The sequence below is a fragment of the Lipotes vexillifer genome, unplaced genomic scaffold (genome assembly GCF_000442215.2).
Source record: "Lipotes vexillifer unplaced genomic scaffold, Lipotes_vexillifer_v1.1 scaffold761, whole genome shotgun sequence".
Classification (NCBI taxonomy): Eukaryota; Metazoa; Chordata; class Mammalia; order Artiodactyla; family Lipotidae; genus Lipotes; species Lipotes vexillifer.
The window spans coordinates 226,148-241,589 of record NW_006796275.1 but is presented as its reverse complement, the minus strand read 5'-3'; positions in this window follow the sequence as shown (position 1 = coordinate 241,589).

The window sequence follows — 15,442 nt, the reverse complement described above, 5'->3', positions numbered from 1 at the left end:
CCAAAAAAAAAAAAAAAAAAAAAGAACTAATATTAGAAGTCCAGTTGATGGGCGGACCTTCAAATGGTTGAGGAGTAAGATATGGAGATCACCTTCCTCCCTACAAATACATCAAAAATATATCTCAGGCTTCCCTGGTGGCACAATGGTTGAGAGTCCACCTGCCGATGCAGGGGACACGGGTTCATGCCCCAGTCCAGGAAGATCCCACATGCCGCGGAGAGGCTGGGCCCGTGAGCCATGGCTGCTGAGCCTGCGTGTCCGGAGCCTGTGCTCTGCAACGGGAGAGGCCATGACAGTGAGAGACCCGTGTACGGCAAAAATATATATATATAGATAGATAGATAGATACATAGATAGATATAGATATAGATATAGATAGATATATAGAGAGATATATCTCCATGTGGAACAGCTCCTACAGAACACCTACTGAATGCTGGCAGAAGACCTCAGACTTCCCAAAAGGCAAGAAACTCCCCATGTACCTGGGTAGGGCAAAAGACAAAACAGTGACAAATGTTGGGATGGGACCTGCACCTCTGGGAGGGAGCTGTGAGGGAGGGAAAGTTTCCACACACTAGGAAGCCCCTTCACTGGTGGGGGTGGGCGGTGGGTGGGGGGCAAGATTCGGAGCCACGGAGGAGAGCGCAGCAACAGTGGTGCAGACGGCAAAACAGGTTTTCCCACACAGAGGATCTGTGCTGAGCAGCACTCACCAACCTGAGATGCTTGTCTGCTCACCAGCCAGGGCCGGTGGGGGCTGGGAGCTGAGGCTTGGGCTTCAGAGGTTAGATCCCAGGGAGAAGACTGGGGTTGGCTGCCTAAAGAGAGCCTGAAGGGGGCTAGTGCATCACCACTAGCCGGGAGGGAGTTAGGGAAAAAGTCTCGACCTGACAAACAGACAAGAGACTGTTGTTTTGGGGTGCAGGAGGAGAGGGGATTCCTTCCCTGTGTGCCTGCACAAGGCAGAGCACCACCTAAGTGAGCTGCAGGGACGGGCGTGAGCCCTGGCTATCAGCTCACACCCCAGAGATGGGCATGAAATACTAATGCTGCTGACACTACCACCAAGAATCCAGTGTGCAAGCACAGGTCACTACCCACACCCACCCTGCCCCAGGAGCCTATGCAGCACACCCCTGCCAGGGTCCTGAGATCGAGGAACAACTTCCCCGTGGAGAACAGTGCCTCAGGCTGTTGCAATGTCATGCTGGCCTCTGCCGCTGCAGGCTTCCCCTGAATTTCAATTATGACTCTCATACCCCTCCCTCTCCCCGGGCTGAATGATCAAGAGACACCTAATCAGCTGCTCCTTTAACCCCCTCCTGTCTGGGTGGGGAACAGACGCCTAAGGGCGACCTACATGCAGAGGCGGGGCCAAAACCAAAGCTGAACCCCAGGAGCTGTGCGAACAAATAAGAGAAAGGGAAATTTCTCCGTGCAGCCTCAGGAGCAGAGGATTAAATCCCCACAATCAATTTGATGAACCCAGGATAAGTGGAATGCCTGAATAGACAATGAATGTTCCCAAAATTGAGCTGGTAGCCTCTGGAAGCAACTGTAGAATTGGGGTTTGCTGTCTGCGACTGATTTGTTTCTAATTTTTATGTTTATCTTAGTTTTTAGTGCTTGTTATCATTTGTGGATTTGTTTATTTGTTTGGTTGCCCTCTACCTTTTTTAAATTTTATTTTTTTCCCTTTTTTTTTTGCTTCCCTTTCTTCTGAGCTGTGTGGTTGACAGGGTCTTGGTATTCCAGCCAGATGTCAGGCCTGAACTTCCAAGGTAGGAGAGACAAGTCCAGGACACTGGACCACCAGAGACCTCCCGTCTCCATGTAATATCAATCGGCAAGAGCTCTCCCAGAGATCTCCATCTCAACACTAAGACTCAGCTCCACCTAATGGCCAGCAAGCTCCACGGCTGGATGCCCCAGGCCAAACAACTAGCAAGAAAGGAACACAACCTCACCCATTATCAGAGAGACTGCCTAAAATCATAGGCAGACAGATGAAGGAGCAAGGTAAAACACCACGAGACCAAACAAATGAAGATGAAATAGGCAGTCAACTTGAATAAGAATTCAGAGTAATGATAGTAAAGATGATCCAAAATCTTGGAAATAGAATGGAGAAACTATAAGAAATGTTTAACAATGACGTAGAGAACTAAACAGCAAGCAAACAATGATGAACAACACAATAAATGAAATTAAAATTCTCTAGAAGGAATCAATAGCAGAATAACTGAGGCAAAAGAACAGATAAGTGACCTGGAAGATAAAATAGTGGATATAACTACTGCAGAGAAGAATAAAGAAAAAAGAATGAAAAGAATTGAGGACAGTCTCAGAGACCTCTGGGACAACATTAAACACATCAACATTCGAATTAGAGGGGTCCCAGAAGAAGAAGAGGAAAAGAAAGGGTCTGAGAAAATATTTGAAGACATTATAGTTGAAAACTTCCCTAACATATGAAAGGAAATAGTCAAGTACAGGAAGCGCAAAGAGTCCGATACAGGAAAAATCCAAGGAGAAACACACCAAAACACATATTAATCAAACTATCAAAAATTAAATTCAATGAAAAAAAATATTAAAAATAGCAAGGGAAAAGCAACACATAACATACAAGGGAATCCCCATAAGGTTAACAGCTGATCTTTTAGCTGAAACTCTGCAAGCCAGAAGGGACTGGCAGGACACGTTTAAGGTGATGAAAGGGAAAAACCTACAACCAAGATTACTCTACCCAGCAAGGCTCTCATTCAGATTTGATGGAGAAATTAAAACCTTTACAGACAAGCAAAAGTTAAGAGAATTCAGCACCACCAAACCAGCTTTACAACAAATGCTAAAGGAACGTCTCTAGGTAGGAAAAACAAGAGAAGGAAAAGATCTACAATAACTAACACAAAACAATTGAGAAAATGGTAATAGGAACATACATATTGATAATTACCTTAAATATAAATGGATTAAATGATCACACCAAAAGACATAGACTGGCTGAATGGATACAACAACAAGACACGTATATATGCTGTCTACAAGAGACCCACCCACTTCAGACCTAGGGACACATACAGACTTAAAGTGAGGTGATAGAAAAAGATATTCCATGTAAATGGAAATCAAAAGAAAGCTGGAATAGCAATTCTCATATCAGACAAAATAGACTTTAAAATAAAGACTATTACAGGAGACAACGAAGGACACTACATAATGATCAACAGATCAACAAAAGAAGAAGGTATAACAATTCTAAATATATATGCACCCAACATAGGAGCACACCTATACATAAGGCAAATGCTAACAGCCATATAAGGAGAGAACGACAGTAACACAATAATACTAGGGGACTTTAACATGCCACTTTCACCAATGGATAGATCATCCAAAATGAAAATAAATGAGGAAACACAAGCTTTAAATGACACATTAGACAAGATGGACTTAATTGATATTTATAGGACATTCCATCCCAAAACAACAGAATACACTTTCTTCTCAAGTGCTCATGGAACATTCTCCAGGATGGATCATATCTTGGGTCACAAATCAAGCCTTGGTAAATTTAAGAAAATTGAAATCATATCAAGTGTATTTTCCAACCACAATGTTATGAGACTAGATATCAATTACAGGAAAAAAACTAAAAAGTACAAACACATGGGGGCTAAACAATATGCTATTAATAAACAAGCAATCACTGAGGAAATCAAAAAATACCAGAAACAAATGACAATGAAAACATGGTGACCCAAAACCTATGGGATGCAACAGAAGCATTTCTAAGAGGAAATTTTATAGCAATACAATCCTACCTCAATAGACAAGAAACATCTCAAGTAAACAACCTAACCTTACACCTAAAGCAATTAGAGAAAGAAGAACAAAAAAACCCCAAAGTTAGCAGAAGGAAAGAAATCATAAAGATCAGATCAGAAATAAATGAAAAAGAAATAAGGTAAACGGTAGCAAAGATCAATAAAACTAAAAGTTTGTTCTTTGAGAAGATAAACAAAATTGATAAACCATCAGCCAGATTCATCAAGAAAAAAAAGGGGAGAAGACTCTAATCAATAGAAATGCAAAAGAAGAAGTAACAACTGATATGGCAGAAATAAAAAGGATCATGAGAGATTACTACAGGCAACTATATGCCACTGAAGTGGACAACCTGGAAGAAATGGACAAATTCTTAGAAAACTTCAACCTTCTGAGATGGAACCAGAAAGAAATAGAAAATATAAACAGACCAATAACAACAAGTGAAATTGAGACTGGGATTAAAGATCTTCCAACAAACAAAAGCCCAGGACCAGATGGCTTCACAGGTGAATTCTATCAAATATTTAGAGAAGAGCTAACACCTATACTTCTCAAACTCTTCTAAAATATAGCAGAGGGAGAAACACTCCCAAACTCATTCTACGAGGCCACCATCACCCTGATACCAAAACTAGACAAAGATGTCACAAAAAAAGACAACTACAGACCAATATCACTGATGAACATAGGTGCAAAAATCCTCAACAGAATACTAGAAACAGAATCCATCAACACATTGAAAGGATCATACACCATGATCATGTGAGGTGTATCCGAGGAATGCCATGATTCTTCATACATTCAATCAATGTGATACACCATATTAACAAACAGAAGAATAAAAACCAAATCATAATCTCAGTAGATGCAGAAAAAGCTTTTGACAAAATTCAACAACTATTTATGGTAAAAACTCTCCAGAAAGTAGGCATAGAGGGAACCTACCTCAACATAATAAAGGCCATATATGACAAACCCACAGTCAACATTGTTCTCAATGGTGAAAAACTGAAACCATTTCCTCTAAGATCAGGAACAAGACAAGGTTGTCCACTCTCAGCACTATTATTCAACATAGTTTTGGAAGTTTTAGCCACAGTAATTAGAGAGGAAAAATAAATAAAAGGAATCCAAATTGGAAAGGACGTAAAACTGTCACTGTTTGCAGATGACATGATACTCTACATAAATAATCCTAAAGATGCTACCAGAAAAATACTAGAGCTAATCAATGAATTTGGTATGGTAGCAGGATACAAAATTAATGCACAGAAATCTCTTGCATTCCTAAACACTAACAATGAAATATCTGAAAGAGAAATTAAGGAAACATTCCCATTTACCATTCCAACAAAATGAATAAAATACCTAGAAATAAACTTACCTAAGGAGTCAAAAGACCTGTATGCAGAAAACTATAAGACACTGATGAAAGAAATTAAAGACGATACAAACAGGTGGAGAGATATACCCTTTTCTTGGATTGGAAGAATCAACATTGTGAAAATGACTGTACTATCCATAGCAATCTGCAGATTCAGTGCAATCCCTATCAAAATACCAATGGCATTTTCACAGAACTAGAACAAAAAATTTCACAATTTGTATGGAAACACAAAAGACTCCGACTAGCCAAAACAATTTTGAGAAAGAAAAATGGAGCTGGAGGAATCAGTCTCCCTGTTTTGAGACTATACTACAAAGCTACAGTAATCAATACAGTATGGTACTGGCACAGAAACAGAAATATAGATCAATGGAACAGTAATAGAAAGCCCAGCGATAAACCCATGCACATATGGTCATCTTATCTTTGATAAAGGAGGCGAGAATATACAATGGAGAAAAGATAGCCTCTTCAGTAAGTGGTGCTGAGAAAACTGGACAGCTACATGGAAAAGAATAAAATTAGAACACTCCCTCACACCATACACAAAAATAAATTCAAAATGGATTAGAGACCAAAGACCTAAATTAAGGCCAGACACTATAAAACTCTTAGACAAAAACATAGGCAGAACACTCTCTAACACAAATCACAGCAAGATTGTTTTTGACCCACCTCCTAGAGTAATGGAATTAAAAACAAAAGTAAACAAATAGGATCTAATGAAACTTAAAAGCTTTAGCACAACAAAGGAAACCTTAAATAAGACATGAAGACAACCCTCAGATGGGAGAAAATATTCACAAATGAAGCAATTGACAAAGGATTAATCTTCAAAATATACAAGCAGCTCATGCAGCTCAATATCAAAAATACAAACCACCCAATCCAAAAATGGGTGGGATACCTAAATAGACATTTCTCCTTAGAAGATATACAGATTGCCAATAAACACATGAAAGGATGCTCAACATCACTAATCATTAGAGGAATGCAAATCAAAAACCACAATGTGGTATCACCTCACACTGGTCAGAGTGGCCATCATCAAAAAATCTAGAAACAATAAATGCTGGAGAGGGTGTGGGGAAAATGGAACCCTCTTGCACTGTTGGTAGGAATGTATATTGATACAGCCACTATGGAGAACAGTATGCAGGTTCCTTAAAAAACATATGACCCAGCAATTCCACTACTGGGCATATACCCTGAGAAATCTATAACTCAAAGAGAGACAGTTTGATCCATTAAAATTAAATGCAAAATGGAGTCCAGGCTTGAGAATCCTCTGAGAAGACAAAACCATTTAAACCATGTAAGAAAACTAAATCTAGCTTATTTCATGAACTTAAGAAAAAGTTAACTGGGTTATTTCTTGTAAATGCTTCCAGTAATCATAAAAGAAATGTGTCATCTTTCAAAAAATGATATAAGATAATCAGTTTTAACCAAGCATACGCTATCTGGAAACCCCCATTGTAATAATCAATCATTGTGAAAGTTAAAATTTCCTAATTTTTACTTTAATGTAAAAATGTTATGTCATTCTTCCGAGCTTCCCATCAGTTTGGGGTTTAAATGCCCCAGTTTGTGAACTGTTCTTCCATGCACAATAAACTCTTAATAAATACTATTTTATTGATCTAGTGGATTTAATTTTGCTGTTTCTAGATTTTTGACTTTTTGTACTGGCATTTGTAGCTCATTTATTTTTTTAGTTTTATCTATTTAAAATAATCACCCTTTTTTCTTTATGCATCAGGAGTTATAACAGAGCAAATGGGGGAGGGAGGAGTTTGTTGCTATTTCACAATGTCTGGGGCCTTGACTGGGAAGGCTCAAAGAAGTCATGCTCAAATCTCCTGGAGGCTTCCTCATTCATATGTCTGGCATTTGGACTGAATGGTCCAAAGCCTACTACACTCAGCTGAGATTGTCAAACAGAGCCCTGGATAAATGTGGCCTTTTCTTATGTCTTTAGCCTCTCACTGCATTGCAGCTGGGTTCTGAGTATCACATAAAGGAGTGATCTTAGAGCAAGTGTTCCAAGAGAGCCAGGGAGAAGATTCACTTTTACTGACCAAGATGAAAAGTCACAGGTCATCACATTCTCTTGGACATAGGCAATATGGCAAGTTTAGATTCAAGGGAATGAGATTAGGCTTTTTTTCTTAAGGGGAAGGTGACATGTTCTAGAAGAGCATGTGAATAAGAGATACTGACGTGGCCCTCACTGGAACTTCACACAACTTCACACAAGCTTTATTATTTCTTTAAATTTATACCATTTAGGACCACCTGAATTGATATGTATTTATTGTTTATATGCTTAAATTCTTTCTCTATACAATTAAAACATAAGCTTCATATAAGTAAGGAAGTGTCTGTTATACTAAGGAAAACAAATAATGCTCCTCATTGCTGGAGGTAACTAATTCAGGATCTTTAAGTACCGTACATATAACCAAAAAATCCTGAGTGCAGGAGCCTAATTCTCCACGTCTGTCATTCATTTCAGGCACACAGTGGAGAGGCTTAGTCTAATAAGAGGTTTATTAGTGTAACTATCACAGGTGTACTTCAACATGTGCATATCAACCATCTGTTGAGTACAGTAAGAGAGGAAATCCATGCATACATAAAAGTTTAGCTTTAGTTTGAATTTTGTCTTCATTCTTTTGAAAGTACTTTAACTATGATTTATATATACATATATGATATGTGTAATGATCTATATATTTATATGTATATGAATGTTTATACATATATTTGTATGTGGATGTATCAGCTCTGTGATAAGCATTTTGCTACATGCTATCTATACAATAGAGAAAAGACAGACTTTGTTGCTGCCATCTTGGAGATTATATTCAAGTGAAGAATATACATATTAAATAGGTAATCACAAATATAGTGTTGGAGAAGAGGGCTACCTGGTGTTTTAAGTGAATATAGCAATAAGAAATAATCTATATACTGCTAATTCCATTGTCTTATCTTTAAATTTCACACTGGTCTTAGTAGTAACAACTGACTATAAGCTTTGTGAAACTATTGAGTGTGTCTATCTTATTCTTACTTTTTCTTCAGTAATTAGCATTGTGCCTGGTACACAGACACCTCTCCATTAGTATTTGTTAAATTAAGGACAATATGACTACTCTCTACTTCTCAAAACTCCCTTACTCCTAGGCTTATTTTTAAATAGATAAATTCTATTTTTAGGGTAGTTTTAGGTTTATAGAATTATTGAGTGGAAAGTACAGAGTTCTCATATACCCCCAGACCCCCCTGCACAAACACACAGGAGTCCACACACACACACAGAGTTTCTACTATTATTAACTTTTTGCATTAGTGTGGTGTATTTGTTGCAGTTGATGAGTCAATATGATACATTATTACTAAGTAAACCTGTAGTTTATATTGGAGCTTCCTCTTTGTGCAGTATGTTTTATGACTTTGATGAATGTATAATGACATGTATCCACCATTATAGTATTATACAGAATAGTTTCACTGCCCCACTCTTCACCTATTAATTCATATCTTCACTGCCTTCCATTCCTACCAAATCCTGGCAACAACTGATCTTTTTGTTATTACCATAGTTTTGACTTTTCCAGATTGTCATGTAGTTGGAATTGTACTAATGCTGTTTTTTTCAGATTGGCGCCTTTCACTTAGCAAAATGCATTTAATGTTCCTCCATGTCTTCTCCTGGCTTGATATCTCATTTCATTCTATTGCTGTATAATATTCCACTGTGTGGATATACCATAGTTTATTTATCCACTCATCTATCAAAGAATATCTTGGTTGCTTCAAAGTTCCTTGGCTTATTTTTCAACTTACTTTTCTAGTTATTCATCTAGTACTTTTTTATTAGCTTTCTTGGTGGTATCACTGTTTCTACCAGCAATTTACAAGTCTAGGAACAATGCACTTGGCTAGGGACACTTAACAATATTCTAAATATCATCTCTTGATATTTAAAGCAATTCCATGGGATTCACATATCCAGTTGTCTGCATAATTTTTCTTCACAACTCTTGAACTTCTAAGGTTTCAAATAAACATTTTCAGCACTTTTCTGCATATATGAGCCTGGGGTTATTTTAACAATCATATAAAACTTAAAATACACATCATGCTGATATTTTTCTGAGAATTGTCTAGAAGTCTTCAAATTTCATTAATGGGTAATGGTTTTCCTGTTCCTCAGTTTGTAAAACTCACCATGTCATTGATGTCTCTTGCTATCTCCCTACCTATTTTCAATATTCATGTCTCTGCTCTTGGTAAGTTTCAGGAATCTAGCTCCACATCCTGCACTAGCTATTGATAGTATTTATTTTATATGTTTATGAGTCAGTTTTTCCCACAAAATTCAAAATTTTTCAAAGTCAGGAAGTATAACTACATTAAAAGTTCTGGTACAGAGTAGACATGTAACAAATGCTTAATTATTTGATAAAAATATTTGCAAATTAATTCTTAAACTGTATTTTACCCTAAAATAAATATAATGAATTTACTAAACTGATTTGTTTTGATGAGGTGCAGTTCCGTCCTCAGTGTTCAATGGTGTCATTTGTGGATTCTCACTGAAACTTGTTCCCAAATACCCTATTAACAATTAATCTAATTTTCAAGTTATCTAAGAAAAACTAATAATGCATTTTGTTGATTTTATTAAATAGTGATATTAAAATTAACTTAATTGTAAACAACAGCTTAAGGGAGAAGAGAGACAGATAGATAGTTCATACTGATATAACACTGAGTTCCAGGAAGGAAGGAAGGGAGGGAGGGAGGGAGGAAGAAAGGAAGAAAGGAAGGAAGGAAGGGATAAAGGAAGGGGAGGGGAGGGGAGGAGAGGAGAGGAAGAAAGAAGAAAAAGAAAAAGTCAATATAAGAGCTATTAAATTTTATCAGACTTTTCCTTACCCTAACTTTTAAAAGCAGATGAAGGTTGAGAAAGTAGAAACAAACTTGCCAGCATAATAAAATTTGGCAGATAATTCTATTTTCTGACAACTTTATTTCAGAATGATGGTGCCAAGAACAACTATCATTTAGGCTCCACCACCCTGTCAGACTAATCAGGAAGAATCTGTCATTTTCCGTGCCCCTAGTTTATTTCATATCCCCAAACAGGCCTGTAGCCTGACTTCTGTATTTTTAAGGCTGTCCTTTTAAGTTTAATATTCTAATGAGGGTGAGCACTGTCATCCAGACACTTTGCCATCCAGTGTCACGCTAGGAAAACTGGTATGTTTCTCTAGGATAGTCATAACGGTCTCACTCAAAATGTGACTACCATATTTTTAATTTCTTATAAATCTCACTCTGTAAGATCATTTTCAAGTAGCATTAGTTAAAACTGTTTCATATTTTAATATTATGGTAATTTAGTCAGTGTTATTTTACATAGGCAAGTATTTACATGCTTATTAACAGAAAAAGTTAAAAGCCTACTCTGTTAAAGTCTTTAGCAGGAGACAAAATTTCTTTTACAAAGTCTTCTGCAATTGAAATTTGTATATTCCAATGATGTTGAGGTATCTGAAAGGAATGTAGTATGAAAGCAAAGTAAGATGTTTGTGGAATAAACAGACTGCTGGGCTTTTTTCCACGTTTCAAAAGCAAAAGTTATGTTTTATAATGATCTATCTTTATATTTTGAAATAGAGTAATCACAAAAATATAAAGTGTAGAGTTTATGAAATAATAAAATATCAGTATGCTAAATATAACGAAAAATATTGTTATATTATATTATATTATACTATATTTTATTATGTGACATCTATATCTTAGGTGGACTTTGTGACCTCCCAGATATAGCACCACAAAGCAGTAACTAGTGTACTGAGTTAAGTATTAACTGTTTTTTTTACATTTTGAAATAGCATACTACCATCTATCTCTACATCCATAAGCTATCAAATTGTGTATATTTGCCTATTAACATTTTAAAAAGATATTTTATAAGAATGTATACTGAAACCTAAATACTAATATTCTAAATAATTTTATATAACCTTGTAAAATTAACCAGTGTTTTTAACTTAGATGTGTGACTGTTGAACAGACATCCCCCTAAACAAACTATGCAAGTATGTTAATTTATATATTGCTGTTCACATTTTTCTCCATGCTTCCATGTAGCTTTATTTCTCTGTAGTAAAACTCATACTGTCTGACTTCTAGCTGCTTGAGTCCTTGTTGATTGATTCTTCAAAAATTGTCAGTTCCTTGAGCTGCAAAATCATGGTTTATGTTATATTTATATATATGGAGTTAACAGTTATTAAGCTAATATTAATATGTGCCTGATGCTGTTTTCTATGCTTCATGCATTTTTTTTTACAGTATTAAAAAGAACAGTATTTATTTACATTCCATTTACTTTCAAAAGGATGAGGAAGCTGGCGAAAATACATTGATACTTATAAAGGAAGTAGTCTCATTTTACTTAACCCATTTGTGTTTTTCATGAAACAACAAAGATTTGACTTAGAGTCACAGGGCTAATGAGACCAAAAGAATTTATCCAGTTCAATTTTCCATCTTTAGCCAAGACTGAAATTATACCACTGCACCACAGATGAAAATCTATTTCACTTACAAGTAAACACCAACTGATACATACATCATAAAAGAACTAGCTTTCATAAAATCTGTCATAGCACCCAACAGATCTGCAATAAAAGACACAGCCATTGTAATAAAGAACATTAAGAATCTTTGTGCAACAGTGAAAAACAATTTATACAGCAGAAATCACAATTGGCTATTAGGTCAATAGCATCACAGTAACAGTAAGTACCCAGTGTCGTTCTTATTCAAACATATACACTATTTTTCAGTCTTGGTTATCACAAAGACATCAGTAACTAGGATGTACACACAAATATTTTATTAACACCATAGGAAACAACAAATTAAAAAAATGAAAATAACCCTTACATTTTGTAAGAAATTAAAAACATTAACTTTACCACTATATATTTGTCTCATTATTTTTAATTGGTTTGTACACTTTAAAAACAGCATTGAGTTTTATAAAAATACTGATAATGGCTCAACATTTTTTGAAGTCAGGAAATCTTTATAATTCAGTAGTCTGTGGTTTACGTGCTTGTTTCTTCCACCACCATAGTCCTCTAACCACCTATTTACTCAAAAACAACAGCAACAACAGAGGTCTTTAACGGCTATCCAAGTATTACATCCGAAAACTTCTAGTTCTTTGAAATGGTTGGAAGGGGTTTTTTAGTGCCCACATCAGCAGCTGTGGTTTTGCTTTAGGTTTTTCAGGAAACAGAAGTGCTTCACTTTCTGGTGTAGGAAATCGTTCTTGCTAGACTTCAGGATAGGACTTTTGAAACTGCTTCAATTTTTTCTTCTTTTCTTTACTGGAGAGTTTGACATCGGTGATGACTTCCTCCAACAATGCTGCCAGAGGTTCCTGAGAGCCGTATACTCTTTGGTATTCAAATTCCTCTAGGCTAATTTGACGCAAAATGATGGAGCAGACAAAGTGATATCCATATCAGCTCCTGGGTATTTTATCTGCTAGTGTTGGAGGGTCTCCTGCAGAGGCGGGGGTGGCTGTGGTTCACCGTGCAGACAAGGAAACTGGCAGCAAAAGTTCTGGGACATGCTCCTTGGCGTGAGCCCTCCCAGAGTCTGCCATTAGCCCCACCAAAGAGGGGAAGGCTCCAGTGTTGGGTTGCCTCCGCTTCATGCATTTTTAAAGCATTTCATTCTGGAGGAAAAAAAAAAAAAACAACCTCTGAGATACTTAATGTTTTGTCCACATTTTTCAGGTAAGAAAACTGAGACAGAAAGATGTTATATAACTTGCCTGAGGTCAGTTAAACAGGATTCCAACCCGAGGACACCGATCCAAACACTATGTCACAAGCTCCAAAACTTTCTTGGTTCTCAACACTTTTAGTGCGCTGCTCCTTTGCTAAAGAAATATCTAAGAATTCCAGTTTTTTAGCTCTTAAGTCCAAAAACCTTAACAAGTATTTATGTCTTAACAACTTAGCAGTCATTTGAAATAACAATACGCATAAGTTGAAAGAAGAAAAGAATGTTTCCATTTCTGTCTTCAATAACCATCATTATTTACCAACGGGATGTGTGCATTTTTGGGCGCTATATAACTTGGAATCAGATCGGACTCCACCACCCTGATTTTCAGTTTTACCCTGATTTTCATTCAGTATTTGCTCTTTATCATGACAGCTATAAAAACCTAGCTTCACAAGCATGACATCATTGGAAGTGTGTAGCGTAATCAAATATTAAACTTCTGAACTCCCTCAAGCTAGTATTTTGTGCAGTGGCTGACAGATGTTCAGTATCTCTTTGTTTCCCTTGAAACTTTAAAATATCCTGCCGGGCCCCTGCGAGTTGCCTACGGTGCTGTGTCCTGCCTCAGCACACAGCTTGGGAACTGCTACCCTGTGCTCTTTAGTCTGTGATCATCCTGGGCAGAGGCCTAGGACCTAATTCAGCGCACATTTTATGAAATCATTCTCATGTGCATGTCAAAAATCTATCATTTCAATGATACAAAACTGCCATTAATTTTTTAAAAATTCTCTTTTATCTTAATCTTTCATATTAAAATTAAATTTATTTTTATCTTAAAGAAAATATGAATTTAAACTTTTTTTTAAAATTTAAGAACCGTGTGGTTTTCAACAATGGCTTGAACTTCATTGAGCCAGTTATTTACACACGGGGGTAATAAGAGCTTTAGTGGATTAAATGAGTCCATGCACTTAAATTGCTTAACCCTCAGTAAAACGTATCATAAGAGCACACGTGACATCTTTCTTCCTGTTCATAACTTTTCTCATTTTCCTTCCCCCCACCTTGCAGTTGGCCTGAGTGATTGTGTGTAATTCAGGGTAAAATTTTGTCTGGAGATAAAAATCTAAGACCATTTAATAGGTTGAGGTATTCACAGTAAGAAATTTACATTATGTACAAGGGTGCTGCCAGCTTTTTTCACACAGTAGGCTTCTTTACTGAAATGGGAAAGGAGAGAATGGGAAGAAGAGAGAAAAGCACAAAGAATGGGAACTGGGAGCTCTGCAAATTTACTTTCTTTCATTTGACAAGTATGCCTCAAAAGAGGTCATCGATTACTTATCAAAATACCTGTGCTTACGCAGAGCACTTGTTACTAAGTGCTGCTTTTAAACACATTTTTAAGTTGTCCAAACTAAATTTTAGGTACACGGGATCTAGTACATGGGATTCAAATAAATGCTTTGGTGGATGTAAAATCCCACTAGGAAAAATACATTTCCTTTTAAGTAGAACAAAACCTTGAGGGAAACTGCATAACCAAAGTGGATATTATCAGAACTTGCCTGCCTCCAAGTCTGCATGTTAACAAAAGCCAATACTTGAACTTCAGTTGCCACCAGTTCAACCCTTTGCTGATCTAGTCAATTTATTTGGCTTTTGTTATGGTCAAGGGTGTAGCATGCAATCACATTGGGAATGGTCAGCATGCAAATATAAATCTAATCAATTATATAGACCCAGTTTTAGTGTATGACCTACACACAGTACTCTTTTCTGTTCTACTTTTAAGTCATTAGTTTCTTTACCCTGTCAGTGGTAGAATAAGGATTCTTATCTCTTTATTGATATAATGTGATTTTAAATGAGATAAAAGACATATTTAGACTTCTAATTAAATTGTTCATTTTATTTATATTTTCAGATAGTGTATTTAAATTTCAGTTATCAAAATCAATATTAAATTAATTTTATTTAATTTACTAATAAATTTATTTATTAAAATGCATTACATTTAGAAAATTTAACTTATAAGTTTTCCTTAATGGTACTATTGATTATTATTATTTGGCATAATAGAAGCTAGAAATTGCCTTCAAGTGCACAAGTGATGTTAAAAAGAAGATATAAAAGCCGGTTTAAAATAAACTACCATAAAATGTGTATGATACTATATGAAATACTAATTGCTGACCCGAGAGTATATCCATGTCTGTATAATGTATCGTAAAATAAACTGTTGAAATAAATCGTTGCCCTAGAAAGTGCTTTTGGATCTTACAAAATAGTTACATTATTGTGGTATTGCTTTAATCAAGAGATTAACAATTTGACTCCATTCAAAGCAAAATGTCTTCTAAATAATCATAGTGGACT